Below are 18,609 nucleotides of genomic sequence, written 5' to 3'. Positions count from 1 at the left end.
AAGATGAGGTTCTTACGCTTCCTTTCACAGGTCTCTGGTAATTCTATTGAGCAATTATCTACCTCAAGCTGTTAACACTGTCATGTCTTGATATCAGAACCCTATTGTAATGCAATGGTATCTCAGGCTTTTTCTTGTCTAAAAATGAGGATATGGGGGCGCCTGGGTGGCGCAGTTGGTTAAGCGTCCGACTTCAGTCAGGTCACGATCTCGCGGTCCGTGAGTTCGAGCCCCGCGTCGGGCTCTGGGCTGATGGCTCAGAGCCTGGAGCCTGTTTCTGATTCTGTGTCTCCCTCTCTCTCTGCCCCTCCCCCGTTCATGCTCTGTCTCTCTCTGTCCCAAAAAAATAAACGTTAAAAAAAAAAATTAAAAATGAGGATATGGAGTATTCTATGGCAGTGAGCAGTTAATTTTAGAAAAGTTATTAAAAATAAAAGGCAATTTTCAGGTGCCAGGGTGGCTCAGTTGGTTAAGTAACTGACTCATTTTGACTCAGGTCAGGATCTCATGGTTCACGAGATTGAGCCTTGCATTGGGCTCTGTACTGACAGTGAGGAGCCTGCTTGGGATTCTCTCTCCCTCTGCCCCTACCCAACTTGTGCTCTCTCTCTCAAAAAATAAATCAATAATTAAAAGGAAATAAAATGAATTTTAGAGTAGCAAATGTGTCAGGTAAATTATCAATTATTTGTTAACTATAAAACACCCAAATATTTGACAAGGTAGGGTTATATCTAGTTGGGAGGACTTAATTATAAAGAGCAACAGAGGCTACCATGTGAAATCTATCCAAGAGGCTACATACAGTAAGCAGGGTATTAAGAGCTTCAGTTAATTTGGGAATATACTTAGGTCCCCCTCCAAAAGTAGAGCCCAGAAGCCAGATTTCCCAATGCAGAGCAAAGCATCTGAATATCCTGGGCTTAGGCAGACAGGATTCAGAGGTTGGATACTGCGGATTTAGGCATGCAGGGTTTGGGAGGTCAGCAAGATCACAAATGGAATGCTACGTAAAGGAGTCACAACCAGATCAGGGAAAGATGCAAGTGAAAAAAGCATTAATTTCTTGATGAGGTAGAAAAAGAAAGTAGTTACAAAGAACTGTTTTGGTTGTATTCTTACAAGCTTGTATGGATTCATTGGCCTAAGCAAGATTGACTTGGATTTTAAAGCTGTCTTAAGCAATCAACTATTGGGTCAATCACACGACTGACAAAGTGGGGAAAAAAAGCTGTTAAATAATTTTAATACCTTTTAAAGTACTTAATACTTTTAAAACTCTGAATCTTAAGATAGTAGAAGTTAACTGAAATTCCTGACCTCCATAGTGCTTTCTTGTAAAATTTGAGAACATCTGGGAATGCATTTCAGCCTGCTAGAGACAATTTTTCTTAAGACTTACATCAGATATATTGTCAAAGTTTTTGTCTATGTTACCTAGGGGATAAAATATGCTGTGTGAAATTCTTTATTCCTAACTAGTACATCATCTCAATGAGAAATGAACACTTACAAAGACTTTCACATACAAAACTGTATTAACTGGCAAACACTATTTCACTTTTCTAATTTCTCTTTCCTTCTGATCCTTTGGTGAAATTGTGATACTGGTGATCTATAAATAAATTTGACCTGAGCCTGGAGAATTCCACTGTAAAGTTAAGATACAATTTCTGGCTAAATGACTAGTGAGTTGTCTTGGGCAACCATATTAATATTGGTATCAATATATCATGTAATAAGGAAAAAAACTAACATACTACTTAGTGCTGTGGGGTCATCAGCTCTACTTACTACATTAGTCACAGATGAGCTGTTAAGATACAGTCTCTGGGCTTATAGGCCAACAGAAAAGAAGGGAAAAAAATCATCACAGTATGATGTAACATAAGCAATAATGAAACTATTGTAAGGATGATAGTACAGAAAGGGAGTGATCTTCTGTGTATGTAGACAGGCCCTTCTGAGGTAATACCTGAGAACATTTCTAAGTGCTGAGTGAGGATTTGTTACACTGCCTGGTATTGGTTGAGACAGAATGCTTAATACTAATTAAGCCCTGCCATAAGTTTAATTCCTTAAATTGATATGAACTACTAAGAAAAATGGTATGTCTGATAGCTTAGGGATAGTGTCCAAAACAAGTCACAATTTGTATTGTATAGTTTGTCTGCAGTCAGTTACAAAAGGTCTATTTTTCTTGGATTTTGATGAGCTTTCAGAGACACAGTATGCTTAAGTGAGAGGACAATGATGTTTGATGCTTTAAAAACAATATAACCAAGTATGACCTATTGATTGTGTAGACTTACTCTGGACAGTTGGGGGGGGGGTGCAGCTTTCTCAATGTCCTCTATCACATTGCTATCACAATGAAGATGACTCAATTCATATATCTGCATGTATATATCCATGGACCATGCAAATAAATATACAGAAGGTCATGGACACATAAACACATCCCATGACAAATGTTACCAAAACACACTTCTAAGAGCAGGTCTCCTTGCGGTAGGACAACAGTACCATCGTGGAATATTTGAGAAGTTAATTTGGTTTGATAGAATACTTCCACATACAAACCTATCTTTAAGGTATCAGTATTATTTTTAGCAGTTTTCGGCTCAGTATTTTGTCTCCTCTACCTCTGATTATAGGACAGAGGTTGTAAATATTAATTACTAACAGCAGATCTGCAAACCACCCGGGCTTGAATAGTGATTTCTGCCGGCGCCCCCCCCCCCCCACTTATTAGTTATGTGGCATTAGGCATACTATTTCCTCAACTCCATTTCTTTACCTGTATCACAGGGATAATGATCTGCTTCCCTCACAAGGAGGTGGAGACTTAAATGGTTTATTACATGTCAGTTTCTAGCAAAAGACAATGTGTTAGCAGTTATTTCTATCACCAAAAGCAGCAGCTAAAGCTTGAGTGGTTTCTATATGCACTTAAATCAACCCTAGTAGATACTAAAATACTTTGATTTAGGTCATTTTCACTAAAATTACCAAACAATAAAAAAATAACTGGCTTATCTCCCAGAGGGGCAAATAAACCTAAAAAATGTGCCGCAGCTGATGTTCCATTATTATATTTACTATTATCTCCTATCCATAATCTCAAATCTAACTTGGAAGAGAACCAGAGTGTTTGAAAAAGTACTTAGCTGTAAAAACTAAGAAGCCTGCCTTAAAAGATGTCACAAAAATTATTTTCTTAGCTGAGCCATAATATTGTTTGTCTCAACAATGATTTGGCCTCAAAAGAACTGGCAAAGATACTACAAAATTATTTCCTGCACATCTGATGCCAGAATCAACTACACTCCACTGCCAATTTCAGAGTGATATTGATCCTCCTGGGCACACTCCATTTAATAAGTAACTGAGCACCTAATATGTGCCTGGCAAGATAGAAAAAGTTCCAACTGAAGCTGGATTCCCCTATATGTAATTACAGAAAGAATTCCAAGAGTGGTGATTCTAAGCCCAAGCTATTGTCCTGCAGTCTTATGAACATCCAGCACCACAGAATATAAACATCAAAGAACGCCATACTGACACTATAACTAAAATCTCAAATCAGAACTATAGATTAAAAATTACTATAGAATGGATTCCTTCCTGTTTATCTAATATTTTCAACTTTACTCTCCTGTTAAGCCTTAAGAGGAAAATGAAAAGTTAATGATCCATTTCTATTCTGGATTTGTCTAATAGCCTTCAAAAAGTAATCCTTCTTGAAAACAAATGCCAATTTATAAAAGCTTTTAATATTTAAAAATTACGTTCTAACTCTTAGTATTTAATGAAAGTAAGTTAACATTTTTATTTCATAGTTCTCAGACAAGTGATATGTTTCTGGAAACCTTGATCTTGAACTTCTTAGAGTACCTTCCTTAGATGCTGCCAGGTCTGTTAAAACAATGATCATTATCAGTAAAAACTGTCCAAAAGCAAAACAAAATCCATGTTTCCCTATGATTTCCTTTAGTCAAAAGTTGTCCTGTTGGCACAAATGGTCTTACATTTTAAAGGCAAGGACTTAAGATGATGTGTACTCATTTTCTTCATTCCAAACAGTATCTTTAAATCTTACTAACTACCCCAATCCCATTTCATCACTTTTGAGGGTCTTGGCAAAGCAGTCCACTTCCCTAATGCACACATTCAAAGTCAGCAGAAAGCCCTTGCACATCCCTGAAACTCCCCGGTTTTGCCCTCCAGGTGAAAACAAAATGCACAAGCCTCAGATTGTTACTTGTCTTCTCTTTTTCAAGGAAGCTTGGAAGCTCCTCAGTACCTTCAACCATTCCTTGTGAGATCTGAGCACCTCATATTTTTCAATTTTCTGAATGCACTCCAGTTGGTTCACATCCATACTCTACATGTGTCCTGACATGAGTCATACATACCAAGACTTCCAATCAACAACGGTTTGGGGGAACAAGTGTTTATTAGCATGTAACAGGTTAACCTAAATAAATCAATTTTCATGCTAGTTTTGAAATGTGTCCAAAGTTTACCTAAATTCCAAATTAAATAATCCAACTTGGCTATCCAGAAACCAAGGCTACCTAGTATTGTTGGGGGGGGGGGGGGAAGTACACAGAAGAAATTCTCTTTTTTGGGTGAGGGGGTATTTAGTTCCTTAATCAATATGGGAAATACAGTAAAACCATCACAAACTTTTCCTGAAGGGTGTGACTATGTAAACTTTCTAAAATGAGTAAGTCATCAATTTTTAAAGGTCCAAATACTTTGAGTTTTAGAGGTAAACACATCTAAGAATCACTAATTAAAAAAACAGTACAATAGCTTATTATCGACCAGAGGCTTTACTTTTGGGTGTTTTTTTTTTTTTTTCCCCCAGAGGATGCAATAAACCACTAAAATGCAGACCCTAGTGGCACAACAGGGTCTGACCTGAAATCTGCACCACAGGCCTGTTCTGGTGACAAATATTCCTCTCCACAGGTAAAGATTTTTAGATCCCCCCAAATGTATTTTCTTTACCGTATTAGCCAACGTGTTTTCAGGTTCTAAACCTGCTTTTGTAAATTAAACTACCACTGTTCTTAAGAGTTTCAAATTATAAAATATTTGCATGTGAAAAAACCAAGTTGAGACATACCATATTTTGCTTACATTCTAAATGGGTCACAGTAACAGAAAGGTCATACACTAGAACTCATACATTTGTGTTAGGTTTACATATTGGTAACTTTAGTCATGTTTTGCACGAAATGTCCATATTAATGTTTTTTGAATATCAAATATGAATTCCACAATTTTAGAACAGCTCAGGTTTTTGGTAAATTTGATGTGGTTATGGAGATACAAAAGAAACAAATTCATAACTTAGTACACCAGTCTTAGATTTCTCTCTGAGCAAATCTTGGGCCAGTATACATATTTCAGTAGTTATTTTTCTTTCCTGCTAAAAAACCTTCAATGACTTCCCTTGCCTCAGAATGCTTCTCACACAATGGAAAGGTACCGTTGGGGTTGGCATGCAGGCGTGGTAGAAGAAGCCAAAGGGTAAACAAGATGCATCTTCCCATAAACTCAGATTTACTAAATTTTTTTTTTAAATTTTTTTTTTCAACGTTTATTTATTTTTGGGACAGAGAGAGACAGAGCATGAACGGGGGAGGGGCAAAGAGAGAGGGAGACACAGAATGGGAAACAGGCTCCAGGCTCTGAGCAGTCAGCCCAGAGCCTGACGCGGGGCTCGAACTCACGGACCGCGAGATCGTGACCTGGCTGAAGTCTGACGCTTAACCGACTGCGCCACCCAGGCGCCCCTCAGATTTACTAATCTTGAGGAAAAAAAGTTAATAAAATTTAAGCATTTTTACAGTAAAATATTATGCAACAAATTATAAAGACAATAGTTTAAGGTATACTTTAGATAAATGTAAAGAAAAAATTTTCTTAGCCAAAAGCATATCCCCTCTCTCTTCTCTAGAGAGAGATGTCCTAGATTTTGACCCCTGGAATAGTTATGATTTGGATTAAGAAATAAAATTTGTTAATTCAACTATGCAACTAGAAGGGAATAATATAAAGCTAATAATTGTTGCTACTGGATAGTAAAAATAGGATTTTTAAATAGAATTTTTTGCCTTTTCCAAAGGTTTCTATGCCTATGTATTCCTTTTATGCTAGGAGAGATTAAATCTTTTCAAGGAAAATTATTTTTTCTATTAAAAAGTTTATTTATGTATTTTTTAAAGTTTATTTTTGAGAGAGACAGAGCATGAGAAGGGGAGGGGCAGAGAGATAGGGAGACACAGAATCTGAAGCAGGCTCCAGGCTCTGAGCTGTCAGTACAGAGCCCGATGCGGGGCTTGAACTCACAAACTGTGAGATTACGACCTGAGCTGAAGTCGGAGGCTTAACTGACTGAGCCATCCAGGTGCTTCCCCCCTCCTCAAAATTTTTTAAAGTAAGCTCTACACCCAAAGTGGGACTTGAACTCATGACCCCAAGAACAAGAGTCACATAATCTACCGACTGAGCCAGCCAGGTGCCCCAAGCAGGAAAATTCTTAATTTTTAGATCTGAAAGTCAGTTTCATTGCTGTTAAGTATCTGTAACTATAAAATAAACTGGATTTGTTTTTCTTTACATAGTTTATTAATACAGTTTCAAAATTAAAATAGATTTATCACTTTTATACTTACCTTTTGAAGTTTTGAAGAGTGGAGAAATGACAGCAAAAGCACTCAACAATGAATTCAAGATGTGATTTTTGAATTCCTTTCAACCCTCCTTTGAGAACACAGAGATTGCTCCCCTACAGCTGATTTTTAAATTATCTGATTTTTGAAGTTACCTGTTCAGTTCTTCCCTGATAATTTTTATCACTTCTAAATTTCCTGAACCCAGCAAAATTTCCAAAAGGGTTATGATTATGTGGTGGTGCTTCAAATATTTGTTTTTATTTTTTAAGGATTTTTCCCTCTCCTTTTCAAAATCAAACTTTCCCCAAGTCACAAAAATCATAAAGCTTACTTATAATCATGACAATAAGATCCACCTTCCTCATCTTAATAAGATTTGTCTCACGCCTGTAGTAAACCAGTGATTAACAGTTCAGCAAATGTATTCTTCTAAGGAGTCTGTTCATACTGTCTGACATTTATCATGAACAATTTTCTAGCTGATCAAATATTCATTACATTATTTTAAGTAGCTGCACAGTATTCCACTCAGCATGTTATTTAATTAGCCTTTTAATATTGGACACTTTAAAAACTCTTACAAATTTTTATTATTATAAGCAACACCATAATAAACACATGCATTACTTAAGAGTGTATTTATTAATTCCTTTTACAATATTGAAAAATTAAAATGATGACTTATTCCTTTAAATGTGCTAAAATCTTAAAAATATATATGGATGGTTCATACTCATTTATATATGAGATATAGAAAGAGAGAGGGAAGGAGGAAATGGAAGTAGAGAAAGAGGGCCAGAAGGAAGGAGGGAGGGAGAAGAGATTTTCATGTAACTGAGGAAAAAAATCAACTATATCAACGTCAGCACAAAATTAGTATTTAAACTTTGGGACCTGATATTTAGGTTGATGTTTTCAAGTTCTGGGTGTTTTAGTCCACTTGCTTTTCTTCATTTTGTTTATAAAATTTTAAATGTTTATTCATATGGCTAATGCATTTAAAAGGTTAATATGTATTAATAAATGAGGCACAATTAATGATGAAGTATTCTGTCCCTCAGGTGTGTTAAGTTAGGAAAAAAAAGGCTAAGAACTAGAGATATAAATCATTCATACCACAAGATAGAGGGATAATACCACATGGTTAAAGTCAGGAAACATTTACCACACACAAGAGGTCTGGCTCATTTTTAACCACGTACAGGGAGGGATTAGCTGGGAGAGAACTGGGGTGGTGAAATGGCATAAATAAAAGCAAACAGAAAAACGGATGGGTCAAGACTAGTTCACCTAAAGAAGAGTTGGGGCAATATCATGATGCAAAAGCTAACAAGTTTGAATTTTACCTTATAAACAAAAGCAGTGTTTTAGGAAGATTAAGTTAGTGGGATAGATACCATAGCGAATGAAACAATTCCAGGCAAAGAAATGTTTCAGCTAAGATGCTACAGAACAGGTGATACATCATTAAATACTTAATTATGACATCAATTCCAGAATGGAGGCATCAAATGGCGGTGATTTGTTTGGGTAAATGACAAACATGAGTAAGTTTAGTGTCTCCTGGAGCTGTTAGCTTTGACAGGCTAAACTGATCAAGTGGAAAACAAATTCAGAGCCATCAAAGCACAATTTGTAAAAATCTGATCATCACACATGTACCTATTAACCAACTATTTAAACATTTTGTTTAAAATGTTTAAACAATAGTGTCTGATGGAGGTTGTAATCTTGAGTCAGATTTATAAAAATACTGTTCTACCTACAAAGGTCAAATAGGCTGAGACGCATACTGCTGTCAAAGTTCTCTGAAGGAAGTATGAAAAATTAAATCTGTAGAACAAGCTAAAAGCTGAAAACAGCCATAAGATCTAGCCCTTACAGACTCTTCGATCCCATGAATTATGAGTTCCCTTCTTGTGTATTTAATCGTAGCCAACCAGATCTCCTTGCTGTTTCTTGTACACACCAAAAGTGGTTCAGCCTGAAGATCTTTGAAGTTGTTATTTCACCTGCCCGAAAGGCTCTTTTCCCAGATACCTAATAATTTGCTCATCGTTTTAAAAATCTTTGTCTAAATAATCATTTGTCAAGCATTTTCTCTCTACGGTATTTAAAAACTTCTCTCTCCTGTCTTCCAAACACCTTTATTCCATCCTTTCCACCTCCTTTGCATTATTTTTCTACAAAGTACTACCATCTGACACACCACATATAGTACCTATCAATTTTTTCGTCTAGTTTATTACTCACATCTCACTTCCAAGATCATACACTCTATGAGGGCAGAAATTTGTTTGTTTTGTTCTAGATCCTCAGCATTTGAGTAGAATAAATTTGTACCTCTCTTTATAAATGTTTCAAATCTATTTTTATTTTATTATTATTTTTAATTTTTTAATGTTTTATTTATTTTTGAGACAGAGACAGAGCATGAGCAGGGGAGGGGCAGAGAGAGAGGGAGATCTCTCTGAAGCAGAATCTGAAGCAGGCTCCAGGCTCTGAGCGGTCAGCACAGAGCCTGATGCGGGGCTTGAACTCACAAACTGCGAGATCATGACCTGAGGTGAAGTCAGACGCTTAACCGACTGAACCACCCAGGCACCCCTCAAATCTATTTTTAATGCTCCCTGTCAAACATCTGCATTTTCACACTGCCACAAAAGACATTCATGAGAATATAAACAAATTAACATAAAAGTCTGCATTGACCATGTTAAAATTTATAAATTCTCTTAAGAAATCATGTACTTATTCAACTTTCTTGACTTACACGGTAGGACAATAAATACCCTTCTTCATTGCTTGCTTCAGGCTAAAACAGCATTTTTAATATTGAGGACATGGAAAGTTAAAAAAATTCTGTGATTTACTATCATATGCATTAAGTCCAAAAAGAAATAGTTTTAGTGGTATAATAAAAACTTATATTCCTGAAATGGTATAATACAAGCATTCCCCAAAATTATAAAATAATGAGATGCGGAAATTAGCAAACTTTAGGGTGATTCAGAATTTCTATCACTTCCTAAAGATATTCCTTAATAGAATAATCCATGGTAGTAAGTGGTTAAATTATAAAACAAAGAGAATACCTTTGAATAACAAGTTAATCAAACTGAGTAGCATTTTGTGTAAATAGGTAGCTAAAAATTTCTCAAACAAAATCTAATCCTATGGCATATGATAAATACAAACAATAATAACATTTTCCAGGCGGTTTACATTTCTTCAAAACACAGAAGTTCAATTGCAAGAATGTAATACCAGATTATTCAAAGTTCCACAGAATTAAGGGAGAACTGTAATCATCAGTATGCTAATTTCAGTATATTACTCATAAAGTTTTTACATGAATTCAATGTATTAGTAATCAAGAAATAGACCCAAATAGAAATTATAAATGTTGAATTTAATTTCAGTAAAATAAAGACAAAAAAAAAAAAAAAAAGCAAGTAATTTGTCACCTCACACAGTAACTTTAACATTAGAGGTTTAAACTTATTATTTATTTTGTCAATTATTTTTTTCTTCATATATAGCTTTCATATATAGCTTTAAAAAAAGACATCAGAAATTTGTGAGATATATTTATAAATAAATAAGGCAAGAATATATACTCTCACATTTCTGGTGTGAGTTAATTCTGCATTAAAGGGGCTCAAGCTATTAATAAGACAGAAATTATAAGAAATCCTTTGATAACAGATGAAAATAAAAAATTTTAGCTGGAAATGATGATGGTCTCATTTCTTCTTCTAGCTATGCAAATAGTATGTCTAAATACTTACTAGGACCAAATCTATCTGAAAAGTTTGGAACATTAATTTTTCTTTTTGTTAATACTCAATGAGAAACAACACTGAGAATAAAACTTTTTCGAAGAATAAGGGATAGTAATATCCACCTGTAAAAGGAAAAAAAATTGATTTAGAATGTCAATTTCTAAATTGATAAATCATTAACAGAGATCACAGTTTATGCAAGCATAATCTTGCTAATCCAATAGAGCTAACCTGGGCATATACCCATAATGACACTTAGTGGCTTAAAAACAACATGTAATTCTCTAACAACCAAAAGGATATATAATTGATTGAAGAAAATCTTCATTGTTGAGTACAGAATTAAGTCTAAGGCCAAATTTTCATATTTACTATCACATATCAATATGTGTGACCTTAAGAGATCTGCCTTTAAATACAGGATGTGAACTGAGTTATTCAACTATTACAATATTCCTCTTGCTACCTCCTGAATACTTGCCTGAGTCCTCTGAGTTAGCTCCAAACAAACTCAATCCATATTCCAAGTAACAGATTTAAGATGCTCAATATTGAAATTATTTGGCATCAACTTAAAAAGAAACCTGAATGAAAGAAGATGAGCATTTTTTTCCCAAAGATGATGGAAAAAATGAAAACACACACCTGTATATACTTATTTTTTCTTTGTAAAAATAGTAAAATTAAGGTTAACATTAAAAGGTACAACTTTTATTTTACTATTTGCTTTCAATGTGTTCAAAATTGCACAAAGATAAAGTGTATTAACTCGTACAAATACAACTTCCAGTTCTGAATTACCTAAATGTGTGTGTTTCATTAGGTACTGACAGGCTACTTCCTCTTAAGAGATTGGAAAGAAGCTGAATGCTGTTATGATAAATTTCATTATAACAGTTTTTCTATAGTTTCTCACTTTACCAATATTTTCATTTTCCTTTAATCTATTCTCAGGATTAAAACAAGTTTTCATTTAGCAGTAATAGCCCCAAGTGTTCCTTCTTCACATCTGGAGGACCTAGATATAAAAATTCACCTAGTAAATGTAAAATCCAGGTTTTCTCTCTTTCATTTAGAAGGCAGATTAAACATAATATACTTAGAAAAACAAAAACAGGAAAAAAGGTATCTAATTCCTGAGTTATTCTGGAAAATAGTGGACAAACTTTGTAATTCATTTAATAAATATTTCTAAGAATCTAGATGTTAAATCTTGGAGTACTTTCAGTGGAATCAAAAGTTATATTTGTTAGTCTTTCATAAAATAGTTGAAATGAAATAAAGGAAAAGAGGTGAACAGCTTGATGAATGATTTTTCAAAGCACCAAGTCAATAGTGCTTAATTGTACTTAATGTAAAAGCTGGCATTTAATTCTACCTACCGTATATATGGTATACTGCTTCCTAATTTGGGGAAAAAAATTTTTGCTGAGGAAAAATTGTTTTTAAAAATGAGAGCTTTGCCTTACATATTTTCTTTACCTTCACATTAGACTTTAAAAAGAAGATCCTTGATTACAATTCCTTAAATTACATCTGAAGTACTTTTAGGGTTTCTAAAAGACAATAATAATTGGAAATGATTTGTTAAGAAGTGCTTTTATTTTGTAGATTTCCTGTTTGGCTGCAATTGAAAAGGGTAAGCTATTCCTTGTAGAAAAGAAGACCAAAAGTGTGATATGCTACACAAAAACACCTGTCTTGTCCTGAACATTAATTTTTAGTTTAATGACTTAATAAAACAATAAATAAGAAACAGAAGGTAAAGAAAACATTTTTCTTTAAATCTTAAATTAAAAATTTCAACTGTTACATCTATAAAATTAGTAACTATAATAATTTTTACTTTTACTGTGAAGTTAAATATTGACTATAAAAAAGCAAACAAAGTCACATTTTCAACTTGTCAAAAATCTTCAGCTAAGGATTTAATAGAAACAAGATAAAACAATGATAGTGTAAAGTCAGAAGGCATAGGATTAAGATTCTAATCTGTCATGTAGGGCAAATTACCTAATTTGAATTTGTTTCCTGAGCCACCCAAAAAATAGGCTGGTCATCTGTAAGGCCTTTCCTACCTTTGAGTTTATGATTAAGAGCATTTTGAGACCCAGGATTTCAGGTATTTAATTCACACGTTTTGAAATTTCCCCCTTCTAACGAAATATTTAGAAACATTACTAAAAATTGTCTTGTAAGTTCTGTTCAGAATGTATATTTTATAATGCACACTTATCTGTGAAATAAGCAAATATTTTTAAACTTCATTTTACTGGAGAAACAAAGGAAAAATGAGTATTTAAAAATTTCAGTATTTACAATGAATATAAATATGCATTAAAGTAAATTTGGTTCTGTATAAGCTCTTTCAATAAACTCTTGATGGCATTCAACACTATTATTAAATTGCACTTACATTATTTTTTTTTACAGATTTTAAGTAATCTCTACACGCAATGTGGTACTTGAACTTACAATTCCGAGAGCAAGCGTTACACACTCTACTGACTGAGCCAGCCAGGCACCCCACAACCATGTTAATACAAATACATCTTAAAAGTTACTACTTATTTTTATAGAATCATACTAAAGATAACAAGATTCTCAATAATACTGAAAATACATTATCAATAAAACTGAAGATATATCAATGATGTTAATACATATTAAGACATATTAAAATATAAAACATATTAGACTGTAGAACATGGCCAGCCTTACTTCAGCAGCACAGTTAATACTGGAGATAATTTTAGAATCTTAACGCCAATATTTACGTGCTGCTAAGGCACTGCTGACATCACTATCATAAGAGCTATGAATAAAAAGAAATATATTTTCTTCAGAAGATCAGATCCTTGTATTTTTGAGGCAGCACAATATGGCCTGCACCTTTTCAAAATCCACAAACCATTATGTGCTGCTACTTTACTCCAAGGTTTTGTTTTTTAAACACACATTAGCACCTGAAGATACAAAAAATTTTTTTCTTTTAGAAGAGAATACATTAAGAAACCAATATTTAAAGATTATAACGGACAAAGTATACATAAATAGCTATTTCTTAGAAGCTTTTAAGTAGAATAGTAAAATTTATTTCTACATCAAATGTTTAAGGAAAGCCTACTACGTGCTAAGCATATTGCTATAGGTTAGGAACACAAAGATGTGTAATATGAGGAAAAGCTAAGCATTTCCTCCCCCTTTGTCAACTTAATAAGCCAATAAAGTTAAATATTTAATCAAATTTTTGAATGTATTAAATATATAAAAGTTTTTTTTCCTTTTATAAACACAAAGTGAATTCATAAAATTTAGTCTTTACCTTGGTAAAAGCAAAATTTACAGACAGCAGTTCATTCCTTGCGGTATGCCTTTCTAAAGACATCTTCCATCCAGTAGGTAAGACTTCATGTCAAAGGAAAAAAAAGAAATGACATATAAGAGCTCAGTTTCAATACACTTAAGCTAAGAAAATGCACATGTACTTTTAAAGGAAAAGATGATGTCACATGAAATGTTTTAACGCTAAATAAAGTGAAAATATACAAAAGACTCAAGTGAATTTTCTAATTTATCTTAAAAAAATCCAAGTATTATCTTACCCTTAACATTTATCCCTTTTTTAGAATAGTTACTCTGTTAAAAGTTGGACATCACTTTACATAAGAATTAAAGATTATGAAGCCTTTGGAAGATGAATTAACTTTGTACCCAGAGATGAGAAATAAAATTGGAATCCTGTGGCTCTGGATCTTCCTTTATCCTATCGGCCTCCCCTCTTCACCAGGCATGGAAATACACTCCTGAACAGTTTGCACTTACTCAGATGTAGGAATGTAATAACCTCTTTCTCTAAAAGATACAAGGAAACTGCCACCACTCTAGTTTAAAGCCTCGATAACCTTTTGCTCCAGTTTTCTCATCATTAAAATGGCTATGTTACAATGACTTGAGAAATACGTAATACATATTTGTATTTACCAACTACATTTGGAACAGTTCTTTAGGCTACCCTTTCCCACTTTCCAAACAAAAATGTAAACATGGTATTTTCAAATATACAAAATTTATGTACTTTTTTCATTTAACAAATATCTTAATACCTACTATGTGCAAGGCACTGTCCCAATTGTTACACTAGTGAGTATACGGACACAATTCCTTCTCAGAATTTAAAATCATTTAAGGGGCACCTGGGTGGCTCAGTCAGTTAAGCGTCTGACTTCGGCTCAGGTCAACCACGTCGGGCTCTGTGCTGACAGATCAGAGCCTGGAGCCTGCTTCAGATTCTATGTCTCCCTCTCTCTGACCCTCCCCCGTTCATGCTCTGTCTCGCTCTGTCTCAAAAAGAATACTGAGCAGGCTCCACACTGTCAGTGCAGAGGCCTGATGTGGAGCTCAAACTCAGTAACTGTGAGATCATGACATGAGCAGAGATCAGGAGTCAGATGCTTAACCAACCAACCCACCCAGGTACCCTAATAAATCTTTTTTTTCTTTTAAAAACTTCACAGTAATAATGTCTTATTATTTTTAGAGTATTGCGGTTAAATACATGACATAAATTTTACCATTTTAAAGGGTACAGTCCTGTGGCATTAAGTCTACTTACACTGTTGTATAACTATCACCACCTTCCATCTCCATAACCTTTACATTTACACCAACTGACACTGGAGCCACTAAACAGTGCCCATGCTTCCATTCCCTCAGCCCCCGGACACCACTAGTCTACTTTATCTTGATGAATTTGCCTATTTCAGGTACCTTATATAAATGGAATCATGTAACATTTATTTTTTGTGTGTCTGGCTTTTACATAGGGTTAACTTTTTCAAAGTTCATCCATGTTGCTGCATATTTTACACTATCTTTCCTTTTCACAGCTGAGTAGTATTCGATTGTATGTATATACATTTTGTCCATCTATGAACATTTAAGTTGTTTTGATCTGTTATTATGATTAATTGCTGCTATAAACATGGTATACAAATATCTGCTTGAGTCCTGCTTTCATTTCTTTTTGGTATAAACCCCAAAGCAGTATAACTGGATCATATGGTATTTAATTCTATTTTCATTTTTTTGAAAAACTGCCATACTTTCTTTCTTAGATAGTGGCTATACCATTTTACACTTCCATCAGCAAAGCAAAAGGATTCCAATTTCTCCCCATCCTTGCCAACACTTACTATTTTTTTCTTGTTAAAAAATAATAGCCATCCTTGGGGATGTGAGGTGGTATCTTGGTATAGTTTTGACTTTCATTTCCCTAATGATTAGTCATTTGAGCATGTCAGGCTTATTGACCATTTGTATATCTTCTTTAGTGAAATATGTATTCAAGTCCTTTACTCATTTTTTAACTGGGTTTTTATTTTGTTGTTGTGGTTGAGTTGTAAGAGTTTTTTATAGATTCTGGAGATCAGTCCTGTATCGGATATATGATTTGCAAATATTTTCTCCCATTCTGTAGGTTGCCTTTTCACTCTGCTGATAGTGTCCTGTGATGCATAAAAAATCTTAAATTTTGATGGGAGTCCGATTTACCTTTTTGTTGTTGTTGCTGCCTGTGCTTTGGGTTTGCTATCCACGAAATCATGATCAAGACTGTCATGAAGTCGTCCCCCTATGTTTTCTTCTAAGAGTTTTATAGTTTTAGTTCTTACATTTAGGTCTTTGACCCATTTTAATTTTTACATATAGTATGAAGTATCAATTTCATTCTTTTATATATTGATATTCAGTTTTCCCAAAATGATTTGTTGAAGACTGTCCTTTTTCCATTGAATAGTCTTTTTTTTTTTTTTTTTTTTTTTAACCGTAAGTTCTAAATGGGGATTAAACCTGGGTGGCTCAGTCAGTTAAGCATCTTCGCTTCAGCTCAGGTCGTGATCTCCTGGTTGGTGGGTTTGGGACCCGCCTCAGGCTCTGTGCTGACAGGTAGGGCCTGGAGCCTGCTTCATATTTGGTGTCTCCCTCTCTCTAGGTCTCAAGAAAAAAAGGCGGGGGGGGGGTATATTTTAAACTAAAAATTTCTTTGAATCTATAGACTGTTCCCACTGTCACATAATAGAAATATTCAGAGGTTAATACATGCCATGAAAATATTTCTATTTTGTTTAGACATAACCATTAAGTACCAGCACATTGCTTTCAATTTTTCAAGTACTTAATTTTACTTTTAATCTGGCATCAACACAATTTGTAATAATTACTGTCTTCAAGTATGCTTCAAATTCTGCATGTAAACCTCTAAGGAGCTGACTACATATAGCCCTTGGGTCACAGAATGACTATGCTTTGTCAGGACAATGGAATACTACACTTGTGGTATGAAATGTTGATACTACACCTGGAGAAATTTTGAAATTAGCCATGCTTTGGTATCTTTAAGAATAGGCCTAAATTATGGGGTCTAACTAAACTTCATGACAATTTCATTAAACATAATAATTTCTTACTATCCTATAAAGAAAGTGAAAGTTTTATGAAATGTCTAAATATATAAAATCCACAAACATTAAAAATGTTTTTAACTTGTTTTTTGGCTACAGATGCTTAAAAACAAAACAAAACAAAAAACCAGATACCTTTAAACTTCAATGTTGAGAACAGGCAGGTAATGAAATAGTATTCAGATAAAATCCAAGAAGTCTGTTTTATAATCCATAAAAACCTAGCTTTTGAGTAAAGTATAAAACTGTAGTATGTCTATACTTGATTTTTTTTTTCTGATTAAGAAAGTAATGATTATTTAGAAATTGTGTGTGAGGTGGACTTCAATCTACACAACTTATTCCAGAAAAGTCAGGCTACACACACACACCCACCCACCCCCACACACATATCAAGGTCTGTATAATCAGGACCTATCCAGTATTTCCTACTTCTCTCCAATTAAAAGCCTCTACCATTCCAGTTAAAAGGTCTCTTTTAAGAGACATAAACCAATGTAGTATATAGACTTTTCTGAAATAATCAAGAATTTTAAGAGAAACTAGACATTATTACAATAAGATTATTATTCATTGTGTTATTCTAAGTATGGGTGGTTACATATTTAGCAAAAAAGGGTCCCTATAAGTTAGAGAAGCATTTAAGTATTTATGAGTGGACAAAAACTGGTCAGGCATGTGCTGTGGCCATCAGGTAAGTAGCAAGTGGAAGAAAATTATTTATCATGCTTGTAGTCAATTGTTTTCCAGTTCTTTCCTCTCCTAAACTGTATATTCCTTTCTCCTCTCTAAATCTTCACTGAAGCTACTGCTGGAGGCTAAAATACTCACTAATCCCCTTTCAATTTATTCCTACTTTAGAGGACAATTCAAGTCTATATTTTCCAGTGTAATCTTCAGCCTTCCTAGCTGATATTGAATTGCACCAGTTTTAAAAACTTTTGAATACAGGAAATTATTCTTATTGAGTACTATGCTGAGCAAATAACCGGCTTAATTATTTCATAACTATCATCCATTCAAACTGGACTAGCTACGTAGCAATGCTTCCTGGTATGGCCCATGCCATTTCTCTACTTATATACAAACGTTATATAGTGCCTCCATCACTTAAACTGTGCTTTCAAGTTTGCTGGCTAAAAGCAAAGTCACATTCCCTAACTACATATGGAAAGAGCCTTACTGGTTAGATGCAGATCTAATTAAACAAACAAAAAAAAGAGAGCTATTAAAAAAATTAGAAAACAGAACCATTCAACTCTTGTCCTTTTTCTTTATAAAAGTTTTACTTCCAAGCCCCGTGGCTTATACTCTGGCCTATGAGCTCTTGATTATCTTTATGATTTACCACCTTTTAAGTATGTATCAACTTTTCATTTTTATGATCTTTTAAGAAAACAATACTCATTTTGAAAGGTGAGACAATAAATCAATGTTTTAAGAAGTCAGCTTGAACATTAATCTGAGTAAATAGGAATGTTTAAGTACATTAAATTAGCTTTTTTCATATTAGATACCAGATTTATTTTTTTAAATGTTCCTTTATTTTGAGAGAGAGAGAGAAAGTGGGGGGGGGCGGAGGGGGAGAGGGGGGAGAGAGGGGAGAGGGAGGGAGAGAGAGAGGGAGGGAGAGAGAGAGGGAGGGAGAGAGAGAGGGAGAGAGAGAGAGAG

General features: G+C 34.3%; 1 long non-coding RNA gene across 2 annotated transcripts in view; it reads right to left on the bottom strand.

Moving 5' to 3' along the window:
- The window catches only part of LOC121012931 (uncharacterized), a 92,972-nt gene that overhangs the window by 10,080 nt on the left and 64,283 nt on the right, over window positions 1–18,609 (bottom strand). Inside the window, exons 5-6 of one of the 2 annotated variants that reach the window (XR_005782411.1) lie at window positions 13,803–13,885; window positions 10,484–10,599 (exon numbers count right to left, since the gene is read on the bottom strand). This is a non-coding gene — a long non-coding RNA (uncharacterized LOC121012931). The remainder of the gene's footprint in view (window positions 1–10,483; window positions 10,600–13,802; window positions 13,886–18,609) is intronic. The other variant, XR_005782410.1, reaches the window with a different exon arrangement.

The sequence above is a fragment of the Herpailurus yagouaroundi genome, unplaced genomic scaffold, assembly GCF_014898765.1.
Source record: "Herpailurus yagouaroundi ecotype Mexico unplaced genomic scaffold, PumYag 197, whole genome shotgun sequence".
NCBI classification, from domain to species: domain Eukaryota; kingdom Metazoa; phylum Chordata; class Mammalia; order Carnivora; family Felidae; genus Herpailurus; species Herpailurus yagouaroundi.
This window is presented reverse-complemented; position numbering and strand designations above follow the sequence as displayed.